This window comes from Talpa occidentalis, unplaced genomic scaffold (genome assembly GCF_014898055.3).
Source record: "Talpa occidentalis isolate TD23 unplaced genomic scaffold, MPIMG_talOcc4v2.1 talOcc4.2, whole genome shotgun sequence".
NCBI lineage: Eukaryota > Metazoa > Chordata > Mammalia > Eulipotyphla > Talpidae > Talpa > Talpa occidentalis.
The window spans coordinates 17255321-17264866 of NW_023602073.1; positions in this window are offsets into that span (position 1 = coordinate 17255321).

The following is a 9546-nucleotide window of genomic DNA, read 5'->3' on the forward strand; positions in this document are numbered from 1 at the left end:
TGTGCCATATGTGGGTTAGCCCTGGATGGGATGTAGTGGTGATAGCACTGAGACTTTACCCCTAGGCCACAAGGGAGGTGCTATCTTGATATATTTTTTTTAATAACTTTTTTTTTAATAGAGGCATGTTTTATTTATTTATTTGTTTGTTTGTTTTGTTTATACAGGCACTGGGTACAGTCAGAATTGCGGGAGGGTGAGAGAATTCACCAGAGCCAGAGCGGGGAGCAGAGCAGGCAGAAGGACCGAAGTACACTGCTGAGGGGAGCAGCGGGCGGCAGGAGAGGTCTGTGCGCCATGTGGGACCCTCCTCTGGTGGCCAGGGAGCAGCCAGGAATCCAACCGGCGCCGCAGAGGCCACGGGCAGCATCACAACCCAGCGCTCAACTGCTGCGCCACTGGGGAGGCCCTTGAAATATTTTTAAATTTCAAAGAATATTTCTCACTGGTAGGATTTTGATAGTCTGTTTTATCATATGCTCTAATAGGCCTTAGCCATACACAGATATATCCTTATCATACTTAAATTATCCGATGTAAGTAAGCTAAGGCCAGCACCATGGTGTAGTCAGCCACATTTCAAACTGCATTAGTGATGTCCCAAAAAAGTCACTAAATTGAGCCTCCCCTGGTGGTACAGGCGGTTGACACTGCGCTGTGTAGCTGTCCGCAGCCTCTGCAGCACGGGTTCGATCCTGGCTGGCTGGCGAGGGTCCCACATGGTGTGGCAGACCTCTCCTGTCTCGACTGCTGCTGCCCTCAGCAGTGTATTTCGTCAGTCTGCCTGTTCCGTTCCCTGCTCTGTCTCTGGTCAATCCTCTCACCCTCTCATGCATCTGGCCTGTACCCTGGTTCTTGTATAAAATAAATAAATAAATCTTAAAAAAAAGTCACCTAATTGCTAAATGTCATGATATATAGTTGATATAAAAATCCATGTGTGTTGACATTGAAATGTTCTGACATCCTCTCACAAGGAGGACAATGACATCTAAGTCTGGTTTTGGGATGTTGGATGCATCTACACAGAGGGAGACAGGGAGAGGTCAGATTATCCATCACTCACCACTCACCTCAGCCTCACAAGGTCTCCTAGTCATGCTGATAGAGGTTGGGTTGTGACTGAAAATAAAGTGTTGGGGAATAGACCATCCCAAATATGCGACTTTGGCATATGAATCACATTGAACTGAAGGCGAATGAGAAAACAGAGATAAAGAAAAGCTCTCTAATCTCTCCCTATTGCAAGATTGTGGGAATAGGGTCCTCCCTGGTGGTGCAAGGAGTTAAGATGCAACCTATGAAGCTATCCACAGCCACTGCAGCATGAGCAGATCCCCGGCCAGGGAGCTACCCACATGGTGCAGCAGACTCTCCTATCTCGCCTGCTGCTCCCCTCAGCAGTGTATTTCTGTTCCCCACTCTGTCTCTGGTGAATGCCATTAATTACTGGGCCATCAACCTGAGGTTCCCAGACCCCCTCTTTGGGACTGATCATTTGCTGGAAGAGCTCAGCGAACTCAGGGAAACACTTTGGTTCCTGATTATTCTAGAATAAATGATGTGATAAAGGCGAGGAATGAACAGCCTGATATAATGGGTTCCACAGTGTTCCCTGACATAGAGGTTCTGTCCCCATGGAATGGAGTGCATCATCCTCCTGGTATATGGATGAATTTACCAACCTACCACTCCTTATTGGTTTTCTTAGCATGTACTGGGTAGTACCCAGGATTCCCAAACTATTAAATGGTGCACGTGCTGGAAGGGATTCAGCCATCTGCATGCAATGCTCCTTCCCACTGACTTCTCCCTCCTGCTGACTTGTCCTTTCCCTTTGTCTCTGTCCTCTCAGACCTGAACTCTCTGACGATGGTGGGAATGTGTGGGGTTGGTTGTTTTTACATGTTGCTGCCATTCCTGAGCACCTGTTTTAGTGAGATGGACATGTTGGGTTTGATGAATATACTGATTGGAGATAAAAATAAGTTTTTCTACCATCCAATGCAGAGTCTGATTTATGTCTGACTTCTGATTTTCTTTAAAAAGGGACAAGTGACAGCTTCTGTCTAGGCCTCAGTTTCTTCAAGTGTAATAGTGGGATTCTGCTCCCAGATTGCTGTGATACGTGCTCAGGCACAAAGCCCAATGCATATGAAACAGGACATGGGCCTTTGTTTTTGGTTAATTTATACCAAGATTGCAACATACTTTCAGAGATATGACCTGCTAAAGAGAAATCTTGGCCCGTGATTATTTAATCTTTGTGGGATCCGGGGTAATTTATTCCCTTCTTAGGGCCTCCATTTCTCCAGAAATATATGAAACCTATTTTAGAAATGACAGCCTTGCAACTCATTCTGATCACCTGGAAATATTTTAAATATCATGTTAATGCTTAAATTGTTCCAGACATTTTAAAAGGGATATGGTGGAGGGGGCAGGTAAGGAGGACACCCAGGCAGAGGACTGACACCTGGTGATGGTTCTGCAGTGACTCTGAAGGGGCATGTTTTCCCACCAGAGGTGATCAGGGATCATTTCTTTGTCCTTCCGCAGGTCCACCCGGACCCCCAGACCCCTAAAGAGCACACATACCTCTCTGTCTAAGCACCCCTTTCACTCCTGTGGTGGGTCCTGCAGGTATTGAAGGTGCCACCCCTGCTGGGGTCTCTCTCCTGGGCCCCGGTGGTGGTGGGAGGTGCCTGTACCACGTGTGTCCTCAGGCTGGAGCAGGCTGGGCTGCAAGATTGTGTGGCTGCCCTTGACTTCAGCCTCCTGTCTATATCCTGGGACCCTTGGTCAGAGGATAAAGTCCAGGGTCTGCAGATGTGCTGGCAGCGACTGTTTTCTGTGAGGATGCAGAGGAATTGAAATTACAGTCTCTCTCCGTCATTGTCAGGGACCTATTTCTGGAAAGAGGTGAACATCTGAAAGGTAAGGTCACAGGTTTATTTCTGAGAAAGATGACTTTTATTTTTGTCTTGGTCCCTATGAATAATCCGTATCTCCTCTCTGGTGATTTTCACATCAGATGATGGGTTATGTGATGCACGCAGACAGAACAGGGCTACGGAGGAGGCAGACATGGTCAGGCTGACTCCCAGCCCGCGTGAGAAGTAGGAGCTCCAGGAAGCACTGCCCTGGGCACCGCAGGCTGTCCTGGCCCCCCCGCCCCAGGAGCCCCGCCCCCAAGTCCGTCTCCCCTCCCCCGGTGCTGCCCCTCTTTCTACTAAAAGCGGTAACTGAGGAGAAGATTCTAGTGGAAGCTTCAGGTGTGAAGATGACGGCTACAGGTCAGAGCCGGCGGGGGGAAAGGAGGTGAGGTTAACGCAGGAGAACCCCAGGGTGGGCCGGGAGGGGAGCGGGTGGGAATAGTGAGGTGGGGTGGGTGGGAAGCCTGGGTTTCGGGGGCCAGTATGATGCGGCTCCAGAGGACGTGCCCCTCCCGCCTGAGGTGTGTCTGCAGGCGTGTTTCCCTGGGAAGGATTTCTTTTTTTTTTTTTTAAAGATTTATTTATTTATGCATCCAAGAGCAGGCATACAGGCCAGAGAAGCGGGGGTTGTGGGGGTTGTGGGGGGAGTGAGAGGATCCACCAGAGACAGTGTGGGGAACAGAACAGGCAGACTGACTGAAACACACTGCTGAGGGGAGCAGCAGGCGAGTCGGGAGAGGTCTGCTGCGCCATGTGGGTAGCTCCCCGTACGGCTGGGAATCGAACTCTTGCTTCAGAGGCTGTGGATTTCTTCATAGTGCTGTGCTTAACCCCGTGGGCCACCAGGGAGGCCCTCCTGGGAAAGATTTCTAAGGAAAATCACTAACAGTAATATAATGGAAACCTGCATGTTCAACCCCCCAGATTTATAAAAGTTAGTATTTGATTACCTTTGTTTCAAATTCTTTATCATCTCCCTTACTGCTTAGTGCAGCCATCTTTCTGAAATGGGTTCATTGAAATGCATGGATTAGAAGGGTTATAGTTTCTGCTGTTCAGAAAAAAAATTTCATCCAGCAATTCATATATACTTTCTGCCCCTTCCCTGATCTTTCCTCTCCTTTACACACTTCCAGGAGCAGAACATGCATGTGTATTAGGAGACATGAAGCTCTCGCGTGGCTGCTGATACCCTGTGCGGCCGCTGATACCCTGTTCATTTTTTTTTTTTCTTTTGTCTTGGTTTCATTTTATATAGTTTCTATGGCTGGACCTTCTAGTTCCTAATTGTTTCTTTTGCAGGGTTGCATCAATCATTAATCCTATTATACCTTTAATATGTGCTGGTCCCCATTTTTAGAAATTCAGTTTGATTTAGGCATCTGTGTAACATCTCAACATATGAATGCAGTAATAATAACTGCCTTAATATCCTTTTCCTCTGGTTCTAACGTCTTTCCTGTGTAGATTTTGATTGATTGATTGATTCATTTATCATGAGTCAATTGTTTCTTTGCATAAGTGGATTTTTTTCTAACTATTGCATGCTTTTATTAAGGTACATTTCATATGTCGTAAAATCCACCTTTTGTAAGTGTTAGAGTGGTCATAGTGTGTTCAAAAATTTGTAGAGATGTTTAAATTTTAGAACATTTTCATTTCTTCAAAACAAGTCTCATATCCTTAGTCAGTAAGTCCTCAATCATTCCCCCCAACTGTCAGTCTTTGGCAAGGACACTAATCTACCTCTCTATGTATTCACCTATTTTAGACATTTAACAAAAAAGTATCATACACGAAGTGACTTTGTGTGTCCAGCTTCTTTCAATTAGTAGATGTTTTTAAGGTTCATTAATATGGGTGCATGAATGGTATTTTGTTCATATATATTTGAATAATATGCCATTGTATGGCTTTTATATGTATTTGTCCTTTCATCAGTGGATGTGCATTTGGGTTGTCTCCACTTGGGGGCTAGTTTGAATAGGACCACTGTGAGTTGTTATGTACAAGTTTTTGTCTGAATATTGTGTTTTCCATTTTCTTGGGTATATACATAGGAGTAGTAACTCTTGCCTTCAACTTTTTTTTTTTTTTTTAAATATTTATTTATTTATTTATACAAGCACTGGGTACAGTCAGAAGCGCGGGAGGGTGAGAGAATTCACCAGAGCCAGAGCGGGGAATGGAACAGGCAGACTGATGAAATACACTGCTGAGGGGAGCAGCAGGCGTGGCAGGAGAGATCTGCACGCCATGTGGGAACCTCGCCCGGCCGGGGATCGAACCGGCGTAGCAGAGGCTGCGGGCAGCATCGCAGACCAGCGCGCAACTGCTGCGTTACCAGGGGAGGCTCTTGTTCAACTTTTTAAGAACTGTTCAACTGTTTTCCAAAAAGTTGTACTATTTTATATCCGCATAAGCAATGTTAGAGGTTCCACTTTCACCACTTGTTAATTGTCAGTATTTTTAAATTACAGCTTCCTTGGTGGATGCGACATGGTGTCTCGTTGTGGTTTTGTTTTGCATTTTCCAAAACTGATGATGGTGTTGCACATTTTTTCATGTCTGTTTTGTCTTTTTTTTGGAATCATGTCTATTCAGATCCTTCCCCCATTTTAAGTTGGGTTCTTTGTCTTTGTTGTTGGGATGTAGGAACTCTTTCTATGTAAGTTACAATTCTAGATAAGTCACTTATCAGATACACAATTTTCAAAAATTTTCTGTAATTGCCTGGATCATCTCTTCACATTCTTAATGGAGTCTTATGAAGCTCAGTAATCTTCACTTTTGTTGCTATCCACCAAGAATTTTTGTTTCAATTCTTTAATTTACATCTTTGATTCATTGTAAGTTCTGTATATGCTGTGAGGCAGGAAGCCACATTCATTCTTTTGCTTATGAATATGTAGTTGTCCCACTGTCTTCTGGCAAGATGATATTTCTATGCACATTGAAGTTTTGGCATTCTAGCCAAATTAATTAATCATAACTTCCTGGGGTTATTTTTGGACTTTATGAAATTTCATTGGTATATGTCTATCCTTATGCTAGTACTTCCTACTGTTGATTATCATAGTGATATAGTATATGTTAAAATTGGAAATTGTGATCCTAGCAACTTTGATCTTCTTTTGTTTTCAAGATGTTTTTGGGTATTGTGGATCCCTTGCATTTCCCTCAAGCTCTTATATTTCCAGATGAATTTTAGGATAGAGTTACCAATGTTTGAAAAAGAAAACACCAAAAACAAAAACAGATGAATTTGTACAATTTGGGAAATATTGCCAGCTAGCAAATTAAATCTAACAGTATATGAACATAGAATGTCTTTTCCATATATTTAAATGAACTTAATTTATTTCAGAGATGTTCTGCAGATTTCAACATACAAGTCTTTCTTTTTTAAATTTTATTTTTATATTCCCCATACAATTGCAACCCCCCGCCCCCCTCCCATAGTGTGTCTCTGGTTCATAGTTGTTTGTTGATTTTGATTTTTTCTTTCTTATAATTATTCTTTTTCCTGGTCCCTTATTTAGGTTTTCTAGATTCCTGCCATGAGTGAGACCATCTGGTATTTTTCTTTTTCTTTCTGACTTATTTCTCTGAGCATGATCCCTTCCAGCTCCATCCATGTTGCTGCAAATTGCATGTGTTTATCTTTTTTGAATGCTGAGTAATATTCCATTGTATATATGTACTACATCTTCTTGATCCAGTCATCTATTTTTGGGCAATTGGGTTATTTCCAAAGCTTAGCTATTGTAAACAGTGCTGCTATAAACATAGGGGTGCAGGTGCTCTTTGGAATTAATGTTTCTGTGTCCTTTGGGTAAACACATAGGCGTGGAATTGTTATATTGCACAAAGGAAAAGTGGATCATATGGAAGCTCTATCTTTAGTAGGTTGAGGAATCTCCACACAGCTTTCCATAGTGGTTGGACCAGTTTGCACTCCCACCAACAGTGCAGGAGTGTTCCTTTTTGTTCCTTTTTCTTCACGTCCTTGACAACATTTGTTGTTGCTAGTTTTTTTAATATGTGCCATTCTTACTGGTGTGAGATGGTATCTCATTGTAGTTTTGATTTGCACTTCCCTGATTGTAAGTGATCAACATACAAGTCTAATACTACTTTCGTTAGTTTAATTCTTTAGTTTTTATTATTTTTGAGGCTATTATAAATGATAATTTCCTTCTTTTTATTTTCAGCTCGTTCAGTGAATTTTACTCAGTGTTCATTGAATTTTGCTTATTGGCCTAATCTGCAATCATGTTGAACTCCTTTAGTAGTGCTAAGGTTTTTTGGTATGTGGATTTCTGAAGATTTCCAATATATGAAAACTACAGCAATATTGAGTAAAGATATGGAAGTGAGGGGCCATTGATCATGAAGCATGGTGAACTGAGATAAGCAGCCTGGGGTCCTCAGTAACAACCTTTCCCTCAGTTCCTGGTGTGCAGCTTAGTTCCTGATATGAATCTTGCTTCATCTTAGACCATATACCACCATGAGCCAGAAAGGACTTGAGGGGTCCCATGGCTACTGACCCTTTACCGCCCCTTGGTATGCAACTATACAACTCACCTCTCGATATGTAGCCACGTTCTATCTGAACATGTACAGCTGCCAATGCAAACCTCCCCGAACCTTGTAGAAACTAAAGTGTATATAAGCCCCTAACTTCCTACAAAGGAGTCTCAGCCTTGGGATAGGAATCCGCTGAGTCAGCACCAGTGCATTAAACCTGCTTCTTGTTAGCCCTGGTGTCCACTTTTCCTTTGTGCAATATAACAATTATGGCTGATCATTTGTACCCATATACAAAGGCTGTCATTTCCATTGAGTATTTCACTGACTATATTATTGTCCTATTAACACTACCAAACACAAAATGTGTATGTTGCTAAGTTCAGGTAAAAATTAAGTTGTCTTTTCTTTATTTGATAGTATTCCCATTAAAAACAACCTCTAGAACTGTCAGTATTTCAGTGAAGTATGTCTAAATTAAAGAAAAATGTTTTGAATTACCTTTACCTTGAATAATTTGATTTTCTCTTTTTTATTGCTGTTTCTGCACTAAAACATTAATTTTTTACACTAAAACATTTTATTATTTTTAATTAAAAAAAAAAAAAGATTTATTTATTTATTTATACAAGCACTGGATACAGTCAGAAGCGCGGGAGGGTGAGAGAATTCACCAGAGCTGGAGCCCGAGCCCAGAGCAGAACGACCTAGGTACACTGCTGAGGGGAGCAGTGGGCAGCAGGAGAGGTCTGCGCGCCATGTGGGACCCTTGCCTGGCTACTGGGGATCAGGGATCGATCCTGCGCTGCAGAGGCTGCGGGCACCTTCGCAACCTAACGCTCAACGGCTGCGCCACCAGGGAGGCCCCACACTAAAACATTTTAAATGAAATGCTTTAGCTATTAGTTTTAAAGCTAGCTGTGCATATTTATAGTTGTTGTTACAATAAAAACAATGCAGAGTAATTAACAGTTTGGCATGGATGCTTTCTCTCCATTAGTTATCATATTTAAGACTTCAAAGTAAGAAAAAATTAAATCAAATTGATTCTTAATGGTAACAAATGAGTTTTGCAAACTTAATATTTAAAGTAAGCGGTATATGAGACTTTGATTTGCTGAGAGATGATGGTTTCATGAACTCCTGCTAAATACAGAAAGAAAATCCTATTATTTTCCTTTTCTGCTCTAGATAATCACCCTGAATATCAGGAATGCATTTTATGTTCCAAAGTACACAGATTCGATTATTATAAGCATCTCAGGTCCAGAATATACACAAAGATCTATTACACTTATGAAAAAACAGAATTTTTCTCTATGTTGAGATCAGTTTTTTGGGATCAAATTTTAAAATTTTTATAAAAAGATTCATATGCAAAATTGTGTTATCTGTAAACCAGTTTTTACTATTTCTTTCTACTAAGTCTTTCATTTCCTTTTCCAAACTTCCTTAATCTCCCTGAATATAGACTCTTCAATATAGTGTTGACTAATCTTTTACTATAAAGTTTGAAGTTACTTATGAGCTTTTCGTATATGTTCTTATCAGGTGGAAGAAAGTGACCTTATATTCCTACTTTGCCTGTGTCTTCTGATGAAAAGATGTTGGGTTTGAGAAATGCTTTTTCTTTGTTTCTTGCGATGATCATTTGGTTTTGGTTTTATTGACACAGTTTATTTCATTGATGAATTTACATATATTGAGTCTCTCTTGCATTCCTGAGATAAATTCCACTTGTTCATGGTCTAGAAGCCATTTTATAGTGTTGATGCATTCAGTTTTAATATTCTGTTGGGTATTTTTGTGCCAGTATTAAACAAGGATATTGCTGTCTAGTTTTCTGTGATGTATTTAATTATCAGAGTAATACTGACTTTGTAGAATGAGTTGGAAAGTAATCCCTCTTCTACTCTACAAAAAGCTTGTGAAAGAGTAGTGTTAATTCTCTTTTGAACATTTGATAGACAAAATCAACAGGCAACTACAAACCAGAGATACACTGGTGGGTGGGGTGGGGAAGGGAGTAAGATCTAAACAAGGGTGGTGGGAATTTTATGGAGACTATAACCAAGAT